At 35.8% G+C, this 14,918-nt stretch overlaps 1 long non-coding RNA gene across 1 annotated transcript in view; it reads right to left on the minus strand.

Annotated features, from left to right (window-relative positions):
* Positions 1 to 14,918, minus strand: part of LOC145687836 (uncharacterized) — a 236,410-nt gene that overhangs the window by 195,975 nt on the left and 25,517 nt on the right. The window lies entirely within an intron of this gene.

Consider the following 14,918-nt stretch of genomic DNA (forward strand, 5'->3'; position numbering starts at 1 on the left):
TGGACACCATTCCTGACACTGAGAGGGCCACGACAGAGCAGCTGGACGCCCTTCCACAAGAAGCCTTCCAGAAATGCTTCCAGTCATGGGTTCAACGTTGGGATAAGTGCATTGCTAGCCAAGGACAGTACTTTGAAGGAGATTAAATCAAAGTCCATGTAAGCTTTTTACATTGTTTCTAATAAAATTATTCACCGTATTTTTGATAACACCTCGTATGTTTTCTAAGGATGTGTAAAAGACGAGATGTGTCTTTAATCTTGTCTCGGCTCGTTCCCAGTGTCACGAGAAAACTTATTATATTTCAACTTATCTCGAAAGAACTATTCTTTCAGAAAGAGCTATGAAATAAATACCGGCATTTATTGTTCGAAAAGAGCAGAGGAATGCTTAATAATGAGCAATCCGAAATCAAGCTTTATTAATTATTAACAGAAGTGCCCGTTCATTGCTCAGCAAGAATAAGGTGTAAAAAAAATATAAAAAACATAAATTTGAATAGTATAGAAATTTGTCCGCCCTTCAAAACCGTAATTTTCGACAACACTCAAAGCTGTATTCTGTCATTTTAACCATTTCACCATTTCACACCTGAAGCAAATCACGTTTGACTCTTTCTAAATGAATCTAGAGCAATATGGAAATTGTAGAAATAACCTCTCTTTACCCCTTCTGGAACGAAATTTTCGAGAAGGCTAAAACATGAATTCCCTTATTTTAATTCCGAGTTTATATATCGAATTTTACATTTCTAACTTAAGTGTATCTTTGAATTGTACACTTTCTGAATAAAGAATAGAAAATTTGACTATTATATAAATGTACTCCACTTTCTTTCGTTAAGAGCTGAATTCTCCAAAACCTAATAAAACATGAAAAAATAATACGCCTAATTTCACTCTGAGAAAAGAAAACTATGTGATGTACGTAAAAAGTAGTTTACATGCGTAAATCCTGTAGTTTTTGGACTTAAAGTACAACTATAGATCCTGTAGCAAAGGTATAACTAAAAACTTATGTTTTATAATATCTTCCGTATTAGTGTTCCGAATAAACGCACTTTCCGTACGAAAGAAAGAGCTGTATTGGCGGTCAGGATCTCACATACAGATGCACGTATGCAACATATAGCTGACGTATGTAACATACGTATACATATGTAATATAAGGAAGGCTGTTAGATGTCAGACATTCTGCAACAACATGATATAACATGTAAGCGGTTTTGGGTACGTATGTAGTATATGAACAACGTATACTCAGTACAGATTTCCGTAGTAAACTTATAAATCCCGTATATTTTTAAAATATACCGCTGTCCGGATAACGAATTTTCTCAGTGCATCTACCTAACTGCGAAGTTTCGTGAGATACTAATTTTTGCAGAAAATTCGAATCCCCCTTTTACCCCCTTGAATGCGTGTTTCAAAAAAAAATCTTTCCTATCTCTTGATTCTGTGATAAAAAAAGAGTATTCTGTTCAAATTTCACGTTCGTACTTATAGTGGAATAACGTGAGCGATGATGAGTGAATTGCTTCTACTAAATCTATCTAACAGTATAGATTATATTAAAAAATATAATAGTTACTTGCCGTTACACTATATTAGCATTGTTTAAACATACATTTTGCCGCCTATAGCTTTCTTCAGGAAATCTGTTGTACAGCGGGGGACACTTCTAAATGGTACACCTTAGCCGTAAATCTCCATATGGCTGTACCATTTAGAAGTGTCCCCCCGCTGTACAGTCATATTCAAAATGATTGTCGCACTTCTATGAATATTCTATTGTAGGAATATAATTTGATAACGAATTCGCCCTGTATTTCTTATAACATTAGTACTTGTATAATCGTCAAAGAAATGTATGTGACAAATTTCATGTCAAAAGAGCAGTAAATAAGAACAATATAATGAAAAAAAACCTTCTTATCCATTTAGCAACATTTTGTTTTACTCATTCTAATTTTCGTATTTGTAATTCTTTCCTGTGAAATTTACCACAAATATACATTTCCCGATTATACACATAGTATCAGTATTAAAGTACCCTGCAATATCATTATCAAATTATATTCTTACAAGAAGACAGTTATAGATATGCGACAATCATTTAGGACATGAGTGTACATTCTAGAAGGCCAGGGCCATTTCTTCCCTAACTCTCATAGTAATTTGTACATGCTATGCGTTTCAAGCTATACAAATATATTAACACCAGTTTTAGAGTCTTACTGTTCTTGTATGTCCACTGAATATTTTTCGTAGGTATGGTAAACAAGTATTAAACTAATTTTTGTTGGGAGGGGTCCAACACTACAAGCCATTACGTCTGGTAGTATTGAACGGGTATTATTCTGTACCCGTAAATACGATAAGTAATTGTATAATACTTGCACCTATATTTTTTAGAAAAAAAAATAATGATAGAACTAGATTGTTTTTATAAGAGAAAGAGTGCAGATGAAGTGTAAGATCAAATTTTTATGCCATGTCAATCATTTCCCTGTTAAGAGTCTTCATCCCGGCGAAATTAAAATACCGCTAATTTTACAGTAATTATGTGATATCTTCAAATAGATAAAAGATAATTGGAATGTAGAACAAGAGCGCCCTAGGCAATATTATTTTGCGCGAGGTACCGTTATCACAAGTCGCCTAGTGGCTTTCCGTTTTCAGCTGTTTAGAAACGAGAAAATAAATCCCGATTTTCAAAATGGCTCGATAAGTGAGTCGTGATAACGGTTTCTCATGTAAAATAATATTGTCTAGGGCGCTATTGTTCCACATTTCGATTATCTTTTATCTTTTTGAAGATATCACATGATTACTGTAAAATTAACGGTATTTTAATTTCGCCGGGATGAAGACTTAAAAAAGTGTAGTTTTATTGAGAAAATGTAGAAATGTACGTTAAGTTGGGAAGTTTTCGGGTGGAACCATTCCGTGGGTGTGCTCCTGATCTGAAGCATTAAGCTCTACGATTGCAGATTAAGTCATATATTTAATAATTGACTGTCGTTTTCATTAGAGTAGACAATATTTGGAAGGCAGAAGTATAAGTAGAACCAAAAAGAGGAGATGAAATGAATTAATTGCCCACATCAAGAACAGGGGATACGGACAAAATCTCGCGGCTGAAACATCACCTCCCAAAGTCTCGAGGGCCAAAATCTCGCTTGGCCAAAATTTAGCCTCCCGGAACCTCGCGGGCCAAAATATTGCCTGGCCAAAACCTCGCGTACCTAAAACCTTGCGTGTGCTAAACCTCATTGCCCAAAACCCCGCGGGCCAAAAGTCGCCTAGCCAGAATCTCGCGTGGTCAGAATGTCGCCGCCCAAAACGTCGTGGGCCAAAATCTCTCCTGGTCAAAGCTTCGCTGTCCAAAACCTCGCGGACCAAAATCTCGGTTGGCCAGGACCTTACGGAAGGAAACATCCTCATAAAATTTACCCAATGAGTTTCTTAATATTCAATTCCATAATAATAATAATAATAATAATAATAATAATAATAATAATAATAAGAAGAAGAAGAAGAAGAAGAAGAAGAAGAAGAAGAAGAAGAAGAAGAAACATAAGTAATACATTTACTTTAGAAGTTAGAAGCGTAAAATATTGACGAGATTAAAATGAATGGACATATACATGTAAAATAAACCCACAATCTCGAATCTTTGGATTTGAAGTTTTGGGTGCCTACAATAAAAGAATAAAACAATCTACAAAATTATCATACATGTTCAGGATTTCAATACAAGAAAAACAATAATCTTTGACTTTGATCGGAAAGGCTGAATTTAGGCCAGGCGAGATTCTATGTCGCGAGATTTAGGACCGTGAGGTTTTGGCCACGCGAGGTTTTGGGTAAGGTGAGATTTTGGGACATGAGGTTTTCGATGCCGAGGTCTTGGCAAGGCGCGATATTGGCCCGCGAGGTTTTGGACGACGAGGTTCTAGCCCTCGAGGTTTGTACCCAAACCCAAAAAGCGTGTGTAATAATAACTTATCTCCCTTCTATATTTCTTGAAGCTTCTTGCTGCAGTTAGCAGATGATATTTAATGTTTTAGCAATAATTAAACACAAGAAGAGAAGAGTCCAAAAACGCGTAACCTGGTAACTATAGACAGCGGCATAACTTCGGAATGTAAATCCAAAATAGAAATTTAAGCAGTTCATTATACAAGTATGTTTGAATCCCAGAAATTAGTGCTACAGGAAACGAACAAATATTTTGCATGTGATAAGTTCATTTTCTTGTAGGTATATTAGTGCTTCTATCCACTGTAAAAAGATCAAACATTTTTAACAAGCCAGTTTTTAATAGTCGTACGCGAATCTTATCTTATGTGGAATGAATTCCTTTGCTCTGATCTCATTGTATACTGCAGTCAATAACTTTGCTCGCAAGTGTCGTTTTTTGTACCAATTCCATCAGCATGTTTCTTCCTATTTTCCACTCCTTGTTGCCATAAAGCTGGATCACGTGACGCCAGAATCGTCTATTGTTATTCTCCGAATCCGTAACTTATTTAACGAGCCCACACAAGAGATTAGGTCTTCAAACACAACAAATAATGTTCAGTCTACCCCTACACAATATTCTGGTGATAATTCATGTTTGTGTATCTACATTCATTGTTTACGTAATAATCTTTGGTTTACGGCCTCACTGGAGATTTCAGGAATTCAATGAAAAAAATTTAAAACCTTTACTATGTTGCAAAAAATGCGTATCGAAATGGTCGGTAGGGTTAAAAAAGCACCATGAAATCAGAGTTATAAATACTTCCTCCCAAACATTCCACAACACACAAAAGAGCCGTTAACTACAAATTGGCATCCACTCTTCGATGTGTATTTCTAAGTTCATACTTCAGATATAACTTATTCACATGTAGCTTAACACCAATACTAATTGTTTTCTGGTTTGGACAATGCACTTTAAAAAAAAATACTTCAAAACCTCTTGCCCTAATTGATTAATTAAGAGTTACACAAAAAATATTGAAGAAAACTTATATGTATACTTACACTAAGAAAAATCTGTTCTCCGGACAGCAGTATATTGTACAGATATACGGAATCCTCTTGCTTACTACAGAAATCAGTACGGAGCATACGTTAGTCGTATGCTACACAGGCACTGTCCTTAGATGTTACATCATGTCGTTGCAGGATGTCTGATATCTAACAGTCTTCCTTATATTACATACATATATGTATGTTACCTTCTTCAGCTGTATGTTATACTAGCTGAATATATCCATTCTTCGCATGGCCAGGTAAAGTATCTAGGCAAACAAACTGAAGAACAACAAAATATCGGTCACTTTCTCCTACTTTTACATATATCATTAAATGGGTTGTCATCAAACCACAGAAGAGTATGTAGGTAATTAAATTTGGAAAATATACCTCCAGAGGGCAAGGGAAACTTATTTGTTGCGTGTCATTGCATTGAATTGCATGGTAATGTTGAAAGTCAGAAAATGTGACATACCATTTTGTTTCCCCGAGCCGCTCATAAAGTGTCCTTCATTTTGCAGTACAATAAATGGAAAACAAAAAAATCTGAGTTAGTTTTATTTTTTTTAAGATTATAAACAATTTACATTTTATATTTCTACGAGTAGTAACCAGTGAGTTATAATTTACATTATAACTACGTACCCCTTGGAACCTCCTGCAATATTATTCTTAAGCTGCCTGCTTTTGTACACACATTGAAATGTAAACAAAACAACCTTGCTCATAACCATCAAGTTTTATTATGAGCATAAATTAAATAATATTTAAATGTTATTTACGATTTGCTGTAGGTAAGCACTGTCTTTGTTACTGAGCGGTATAGTTGGAGAATAAGTCTTAATGAAAACAAAAGGAATAGTGAACTTCTATCTATTATGAAAGTATTACATCAGTTATATAAGCTACTTCCTGCAATTCAGTTGTGTCACTTCTCAGTATCTGTGAAACTGACTATCCCTTTTAAGTTCTACATAGTACCTATTTTTAGGTACTAAAGTATTGTCTTCATTATTCGATTTAAAAAGTACGAGTAAAGCTTTTAACTTCGTTTTTTTTTATTTTTTCAAGCATAGAGGCATTGTAGAACACGTTACGTATGGTTTTAAGCCTTTCTGCGTCGAGGCATAGGGGGTGATGACGTTATAACTTTAAAAATTGTTAGGTCTATTTTCATTATTTTTGGCGGGCTTACTTTTGCACCTAGAAGATTGAATTTTTGCGCAAACATTCATTCCACCGAGTAGTATTTATCAGATGTTTTTCAGATCTCTGCGGTGAAAGAAAGGGGTCCAGAGGGGCAAAAGTATTAAAAAAAAGATTTTTAACCAATATATATTCGCCATTTTTACGCCTCACAAGGGAACATTCCGACTTGGTGAATTTAATTGCTTAAACGATTGCTAGCACTGGATTCAGCACCAAAAGAAACAGAGAAAAAGAGGGTGTTTAGTGGCAGACAGAGTAAGAGATAAGGGAGGACAAAGTGCTAAGATGGAACGTAGAAAATATCTAAAAATCCTACGTTAATTTTGAAACGAGTAGAGGGATTGAGATCAAATGTTGGATATGAGGAATGCCTGTAAAGCTCCTCTGAATAGGCGTAATGCGAATCGCGGGGGCCATCTAAAGAGCCACCATGTTGGAGGTTGGAATTAGCGCAAGAAGAATATATGGGAAGGGGGTCATGTGGCATATGGCTCTTGACGCACACCGTCTATTGAAATCAATAGTGGCCAATACAGTTTGAAACCTCTGTAACAGGAAGAATTCTACGCTATGTCAATACAGCAATACTGTCGTAAAGGTGACGTGAATGAGACCACTTTCCAGCCAACAAACATCCCGATCCACCCATTATTCGTTCATATGCTGGTAAAAGTGCAAATATGAAAAAGGACAACCTGAAAGAGTTCATGACTGATGTTTTTGGCCTTCTATAGAGCTGATCATAAAACTCCCTTTCAATGAAGAGAAGACTTAGTTCTGAAACCTGACAATGTAGGACTTACTCGACTCCTTATCCCTGATGGTTGCACGTCACTCATGCAACCGTTGGATATGTTCTTCCTCCGTCCGTATAAGAATTCCGTAAAATATATAACAGACATCGTTTTTCTGTCATCTGACTTCAAAATGTGACAACGGCACAACTTCATTAATTTGCAATCACTCACCCATTTTCAGTTTACAGCACCTAAATTCCAAGCTATGATTAGATATGCTTTCTTCAAAATTGGCTATTTGCAAACATTACCTGGCGTACTCATGACACCAGTCGACTACTGTTTTAATGTCAATACCGGAGATAGCTGTGACTTGCCCGATTGTCCATCTTTACCATTTTCAAATGGCGCCCACTTTTGTCTCCATTTTCCTATCAACCACACAATCATTCTTAAGGTACAGAATAGTTGCAATTAAACAGAGGTCTCAAACTGTATTTATTGGTCACTATTGATTTCAATAAACGGTTTACTTCAAGAGGTGCTGCTCGAGTTTTTCTGTCACTTGCACTGCAGTCACGCGACACGACGGTTATGAGTGACAATCCGCTTTGATAGGGATGCGCTCGAGTCGAGTCGAGAGTCGAGACAGAATTTTCCTGACAAAATTCGAGTCGAGACACAGCTCTTCCAATAGAAAAATATATATTTTTCGAGTCGAGACATCACTTTTAGAGCACATTTTCGAGTCGAGACAGTCTCAAATCTTGTCTCGTGCGCATCCCTACGCTTTGGAGCATGTGATTGAGGATTTACTTCCGACCTCTGTTCCCCTTGGCTAGTGTGGTTTTGCCGTAAGTTTTATGACCTTTTCACATCAGCTACTGAGTTGCGCCACCGAGTTACGCAGCTGCTTTAAATTGGGAATTTCGTACGGCACAACTGCAGTTGGTTCTACAAAAAACAGTTGCCGTCACCGTCTGCTCTAGCGCAATCGTCTCGAGCAACTCTCAGTATCCTCCACTCATGAAGAAGCATTGTGTCAAATGAAATCTTTCGTACGGGAACATTGCGTTTGCCGCCACCGCGCAAGGTTGTCAATATATCTTCTTTTTTTAAAAAAAATAATAAAATAAGTTGAATTACTGATCAGAGATGAAAAATGCGCAATTGTTTATCACTTAAAATTTACCTTGTTTTATACCATATACTGCAGTTCTCGACTGTCTTAAAACAACTATAGACTATTCTATTCCTATATTCTATATTACAATACAGTATCATCCCTGTAATGAATACATAAGATACCAGGAAGAGATTGTTGCCTGCTTCTTTATGTTACTACCATATACCAAATTACCTTGATAATCCTGAACTTTCTGTAACGTACAACGTACCCATAGGAGCTAACTAATCGTCTATTATGTTTTGTTCTTTGCATATTGATCATAAATATTAACCATCCGATTTCTAGCCACCCCTATTTGCCAAATGAAATATTTCAGAATATGTTATTATTATTATTATTATTATTATTATTATTATTAGTAGTAGTAGTAGTAGTAGTAGTAGTAGTAGTAGTAGTAGTAGTAGTAGTAGTATTAGTATTAGTATTTAATCACTAACGAAAGAAGTAGAAATGAGAAATATGTTGTTGACAAAATCAAACATATATCGATGGGATTCCTGATGGCTATGTGGTTAGAACTTTGCTGCTTATTCAGGACGCCGGGTTTGGTTCCCGGTTGTTTGAAAAATAAAATGAAATTAAATCTTTTAGTTTAACGTCTAACGATTATATCCTTTAGGCTAAGGGAGACGATGATTAAGGCAAAGGTATGGTGATGGAAACATAGGTGGAATGAGAAAGTGGAAGGAAAAGGGGAATATCCCGAAGAAAAGCACAGAAACGATGCTGCCCACCACAAATTTACTTGGCCAGGGATCGAACCACAAAATATCATGTTGAAGGTACTTGAAAGCTGATGATCACGCTGTTTGACAAGAAATATAGACGTAAAAAAAAAAAAAATATAGGAGAGAAAATGAGAATGCATGGACAATATTAAATAGAACAATTTCTACTTTATGACGAAGAAATTCGAGTACTTAAAGCATGGAAGCATCAAGTAATCTGCAACTAATTATAGAATACTTATTTTGATGATAATTACTTACATAATTGGAGAGTACTTACGAACCACTAAGCGTTAATTAAGCGTTCAGGGTTGTTGAGATCTTCCCTGTTGTCCCGAAATACGGCTACAAATCAATTGTGACTTCATGAGAATAGATGACGAACTACTGAACGGTACAAAATATCTCGAGGACACTGTTTTACAAAATGACAGAGTACAATGATTTTTACGTATTGTAATTGCTTCTCTGAAAAGTAAAATCAGAATGGAAATTCTCTTTTGACTTAAAAAAACTCTTAATTAACATGTGTTGTCCTGCACTTAGAATTCAATAAATGTGTACAACTACTTTGACATATACAGGGTGCCCGAGAAGTCCGTAACAATTTCTAGGAAGGAGCATTTGAATTTAAATGAAATGTTTACAATATCAAACAACACACTGTAAGTCAAGCAAATTACAGAAGTAGGGCATCACTGCCCTCCATATCCACGATGCACCTGAAAACATTGTGCTGAGGTGCTTGTGCTTACTGATACCGAAATGCGACTTCTTTTGTATTTGGCCATATCAAGAGTTAGGAGTACGAGATGAAGATTACGGATTTGGCGTACCTGTGTGAATACATTTCGCCATTGGTGCGTTTTTAACTCTTAAGGCGAGTCTTTCCGACAGTTTTGTGAAATACATCTTCTGTTATTTTATTATTGTACTAGCTTTTGGCTAGCTGGGGGCTCCGCCCACCAGGCCCCCACGTTTGCTCGGTCTACGGCCTCGCATCTCTTATGTATCAGCCTTTTCATCAAGAGTGAATTTCTTGCATTTGCTCTTTTACTACATTTCCTGAATTTAGACTAACTGGGAGCTTCGCCCCCGGAACCCCGCGTTTACTCAGCCTACGGTCTTGTACACTGAGAAAAAAATTGTATGTGGCGTCCGTAAAATCGTATGTTACGTTTGTAAATCCTGTAGTTTTTGGACTTAATGTACAACAAACGTATAACTGAAAACGCATGCTTTATAATACTTTCCGTATAAGTGTTCCATCTGTACGTACTTTCCGTATGAAACAATATAGGTGGTCAGGATCTCACATACAAATGGACGTATATAACATATATAGCTGACGAAGGTAACATACATATATGTATGTAATATAAGGAAGACTGTTAGATATCAGACATCCTGTAACGCCATGGTGTAACATTTAATCGCAGTGCCTATGTAGCATATGGATAACGTATGCTCCGTACTGATTTATGTAGTAAGCAAGAGGATTCCATATATTTGTACAATATACTGCTGTCTGGAGAACGGGTTTTTCTCACTGTACCTCTTAAAACCACAATTCTAGCAACTTTCAAGTTTCTTTTCCTATTTCAACTATCTAAAAGACAAGATGTTGTATCCCAAGAAGATGCAAATTTAAATAACATGGGAATTTCTTCATCCCTCCTTTAGACCCCTTAAAAACTAAAAATGTTCAGTTGTGACTTTTTGTGGGTTAGTCCCGGAAGACTACAATCATGCCAAATTTCATCTTTCTAATCATGCAGAAGTGCCTAAACATTTTGCGGTGTAAATGTCCTATATACATAACATGGGAAAGATTTTCAGTTCCCCATAAAACCAATTTACATTTGGAAATCTTTATTTTTGCTGGTTTCCTTAAGTAACGCTAACTGAAACATACGAGAATAACGAATTTCAAGTTTTTATTCTAATTCCAAGTACCTGAAACATGAGATTATAGGTCCAGGAAAGGTATATTTAAATAACATGGGGAATTTCTTCATCCTCCCTTTAGATCCTCTAAAAATTAAAAAAAAAAAAAAAAAATATTCACTTTTGGCAATTTTCCAGTCAATTAGTCCCAGAAAGCTAAAATCATGCCAAATTTCCACTTACCACGTCAACCGGATGTTTCCCTTTATTTTTTTGTTACTTCATGTAGTTTTATATTTAGTTAGGATAGGACATACAAATATTTTATTAATATTCCTAATATATGGCATAAGTTATTTCTTATGGAAAATTCTACAATGAGTAGTTTACCTTTGAGGGTGGGTTTCCTTTGGACGAAATTTTCCGAAAACGCCTCGCAATTTTGTTTGTATTTCACAAGAAAATATTTAATTAAGAATTTCAGCACAGTCTAGTTTAACGAATTTAAGCGAGAAAGTTTAGTATGGTCAGGGGCGCCGGAACCGGGGGGCAAGGGGGGCAGTTGCCCCTCCTGAAATTTTCAAAGGAGGCAAGATATTCGTTTTGCCCCCTCACTTTCAGACTGTAAAAACATCACACAACACTGAATATGTACCGTGTTATGCAAAAGTGAACTAAGCGCCAAATTTTGAAAATCCACGTAAATGCGACGATTGGTTCCTGATAAGCATTAGAACGTTTTGCACAATCGAAAAGAGAGGAAAATCAATACCTTTCCAAAAAAAAGAAACATAATTTCACTTTAGATTACGGCTACACTAATGCTGGACATCAACCTTTAAACGTAATTTTCTCAAAAGTATGAAAGTGGCGCTTAGTTCGTTTTCGCAGGACACGGTACATATATGAACTAAATTTTGGTTTTTATAGTAATGTGAAAAACATTCTCTATTCCAGATTTATCTTTCTCTTTGAAACAAGGGACCGGGCGCTTTTTCTGCCCCCATGTTAGACAGAAAAAGTTAGAAAAGAATTGATAATTCTCTTTATTTCCATTGGTGTTCTCAAAACACTGTAAATTATTTTAAAATTGTTGTTTAAGTAATCGTAAGTCTGCAATATGAAACGAGTCGTAGAGCAAGATTTTAAAGTTTGAAAAATATAACAGTTTAAATGAGTATTGGACATTTAGGGCCTAAACACATTTTCCATAAAGTTAAATTAATGTTCTTACAAACAATATGCAAAGTGCAGTAAGTTTTATAGTGAGGAGGAAAAATGTATAACGTAGGATTAATAATTAAGAGCATATGAAAAATGCGAACTCTATTGTCGTTCCGTTCGTTTAATCCTTTCACTACCATTTTTTTCGGAGTAAGAAACATTAAAATATGACTATTTTAAGTTGTTTTCAAACGTATAAATATATATAAAAACCATTTTCCACCGTTTCGTTTTTCGACGTGGGAAGGGTGGGACATTATGTATCCCACTGATATTTTTACGTGGGACCTATATGTCCCAGTGGTATTGACATGAATGATCATCTTATATTTTCAATTATGAAACGTATATTGTCAGAAAAACAATTGGGCGTGTTTATGATAAACAAATATTTTACATTTCGGCATCCTTTTCCAAATTACAGTACATGCAACTACTGCTTTATCACTAGCACATTGTTCCTCACTTTCATCTGTTCCATTATCACTTTCATTGTTCACGTTCACTTCCACTACTGTCTATTTGATAATGTTAATAAGGATTCTGTGAACCATTAGCAGGCTTCTCTTTACCAGTGGAACATCTACTCATAGCAATAAAATGTGGTAAATTACCAGGGGTCCTCTGAGAATGTATCGTGGAACACATATGTCCCAGTGGTAGTGGAAGGGTTAAGATATGAGTGCAGAAACAGAACACCTGTTTCAGCTCTCCTTTCAGACCAAGTTTGTAAACAAAAATAAAGGAGACAGTCACTGCTTATAATAACTAGTAGTGTTAGATATTTAGCTCGCAGTGGTCAAGCAATCAGTGGACATTTGCATAGTATGGGTAATTTGATGTCACTCCTGGATGAAAGAAAAATGGATGTGCCTGTTCTCAGCCAATGGATTAATCGACAGGATAACTGGCTTAGTGCTGATTGAAAGAATGAAATTTTAAAGATTATGGGACATGCAATATAGAGAGACTTGGTAGCAGAAGTTAAAGAGTCTCCATTTTATGCAATCATAGCCGACTCCACGACTGATATTTCAAAGAAAGAACAGTTGTCACTGTGTGCGCTGTATGACTTTGATTCATCAAACCCACAAATTATTTATGGAAATGATCACCCCACATGGCACAAAAACGGAAACAGAATTCAGGATCAAAGATATTCTAACGAAACCTAACCTGAATGCAGAAAATATACGCGGACAGTGTCATGATGGTGCTGCCATCATGTCAGGACGAGTGAATGGTGTGCAGAAGATAACTTCGACTCAACATCCGAAAGCTGTACACATTCATTGCAATAATCATGCATTAGATCTTCCATTGCAGGAAGTAGCACGAAAATGCGAATCTTTGTGTGACGTGCGGGCCATAGTGAAAGACGTTTGAAACATCAACCTGAATTCTGCAAAACGATAGACAACATACGCACGCCGACATTGTTCTTGAACCCTGTAAAACTATCAACGAAAGTAATCTTAAACATTTGTGGCCTGTTTGTCCTACTCGCTGGTGTGTTAGGCGAAAATCTCTAATCAGGTTTCAATCTACTACAAACGAATTCAAAACACGTTGGAAAAGAATCATCAGTAATACAAGTGGTCCAAATGATGATCAAAAAGTAATTCTTAAAGAGTATTTGAAAAGAATGAACAAATTCGGAATGATATTTTTTTCTGATAGTCAGTATACGTGCTTTGGTACCTAGCGGACAACTGGCGAAAGTGCTTCAAAATTCTGAAGATTCTGCTTCTGGAGCTAAAAGAGCAGCAACAATTCTATCTAGAGAATACTCTGAGAAACCTACGAACGGACAGTGCATTTGAAAACATCTATAAGGAAACAAAGAAAAATGCAGACAGACTACACTTAAAATTGCTCACTTCATCAAGATCAAAGAGAACACCAATTAGGTTGGAGAAGACTGATAATCCTTCTATAGCAGCTACCCTAGAACCTGTATTAGATCTTCCAAAAATTTACTTCAAAATCATTCACTATTTCTTGAATGAAGTGCAGCGTCGTTTCAATCAGCCAGGCCTCAAACAACTCATAAAACTCTAGAAGATACTTTCTGAAGGAGCTATATGTGCTAGTGGGCCTCTCTCAAGAGAATATTTGAAGCAGGAATTGGGAGTTCGCTCGTCGGATTTTAACCTGGATAGATTATGAGCTCAGCTCAGGCTGCTTCCACCTACTTTGATGACGACTGAGTCGCTGACGACCATCAGAATATTAAAAACTATTAGTGTTGAAACTACTTAGCTTGAGCATTTTCGAAAGATCATTCAGCTATTTGTGTCGTCTAAAGACATATTTGAGGACGTCCATGACGCAGGAAAGATTGGCTCATCTGCTGTTGTTGCATTATGTGTAGCGACCAGACTTAAACACCATTGCAAGAGAATTCATATCAAAGAAAAGCGAAAGAAAAGACACTATTGGTCTATTTTGAAAAGAAATAAAAGTAAAACTACGTAAGTGAAAATATTATGCATATTATAACCAATTATTTAAATTACAAAATAGCACTTAAAATTCAATATAAACTTGAATTATTTCTTATTAATTGTGTCGTACTTTATTAGTATGAAGTGAAGTGAATATAATGAGATTAGGAAGAGGGGTGAATGTAATAACAAACTGGATATACTGAAGTAAGTGTAGTAAAAAAATACAAATAGCTCTGGATAATTAGTGTAATTGAATTTTCTATATAAATTTTATGAAGTCTTTAGTGAACATTTCATTTTTACATTTCTGGTACGAAATCAAGTAGGTATAAAATATATTTTCTTATTTTTTACTTGATTATGTAGCCTGTTTTATAATGTACGAGTTACTTTCTACTACAAAGTGCTATGAAGTTTGTAGTTGTAAATAGCAATTTCTAATATTACAGTGTACTGCAACACCA

The sequence above is a fragment of the Thermobia domestica genome, chromosome 6, assembly GCF_964235325.1.
Source record: "Thermobia domestica chromosome 6, izTheDome1.hap1.1, whole genome shotgun sequence".
Classification (NCBI taxonomy): domain Eukaryota; kingdom Metazoa; phylum Arthropoda; class Insecta; order Zygentoma; family Lepismatidae; genus Thermobia; species Thermobia domestica.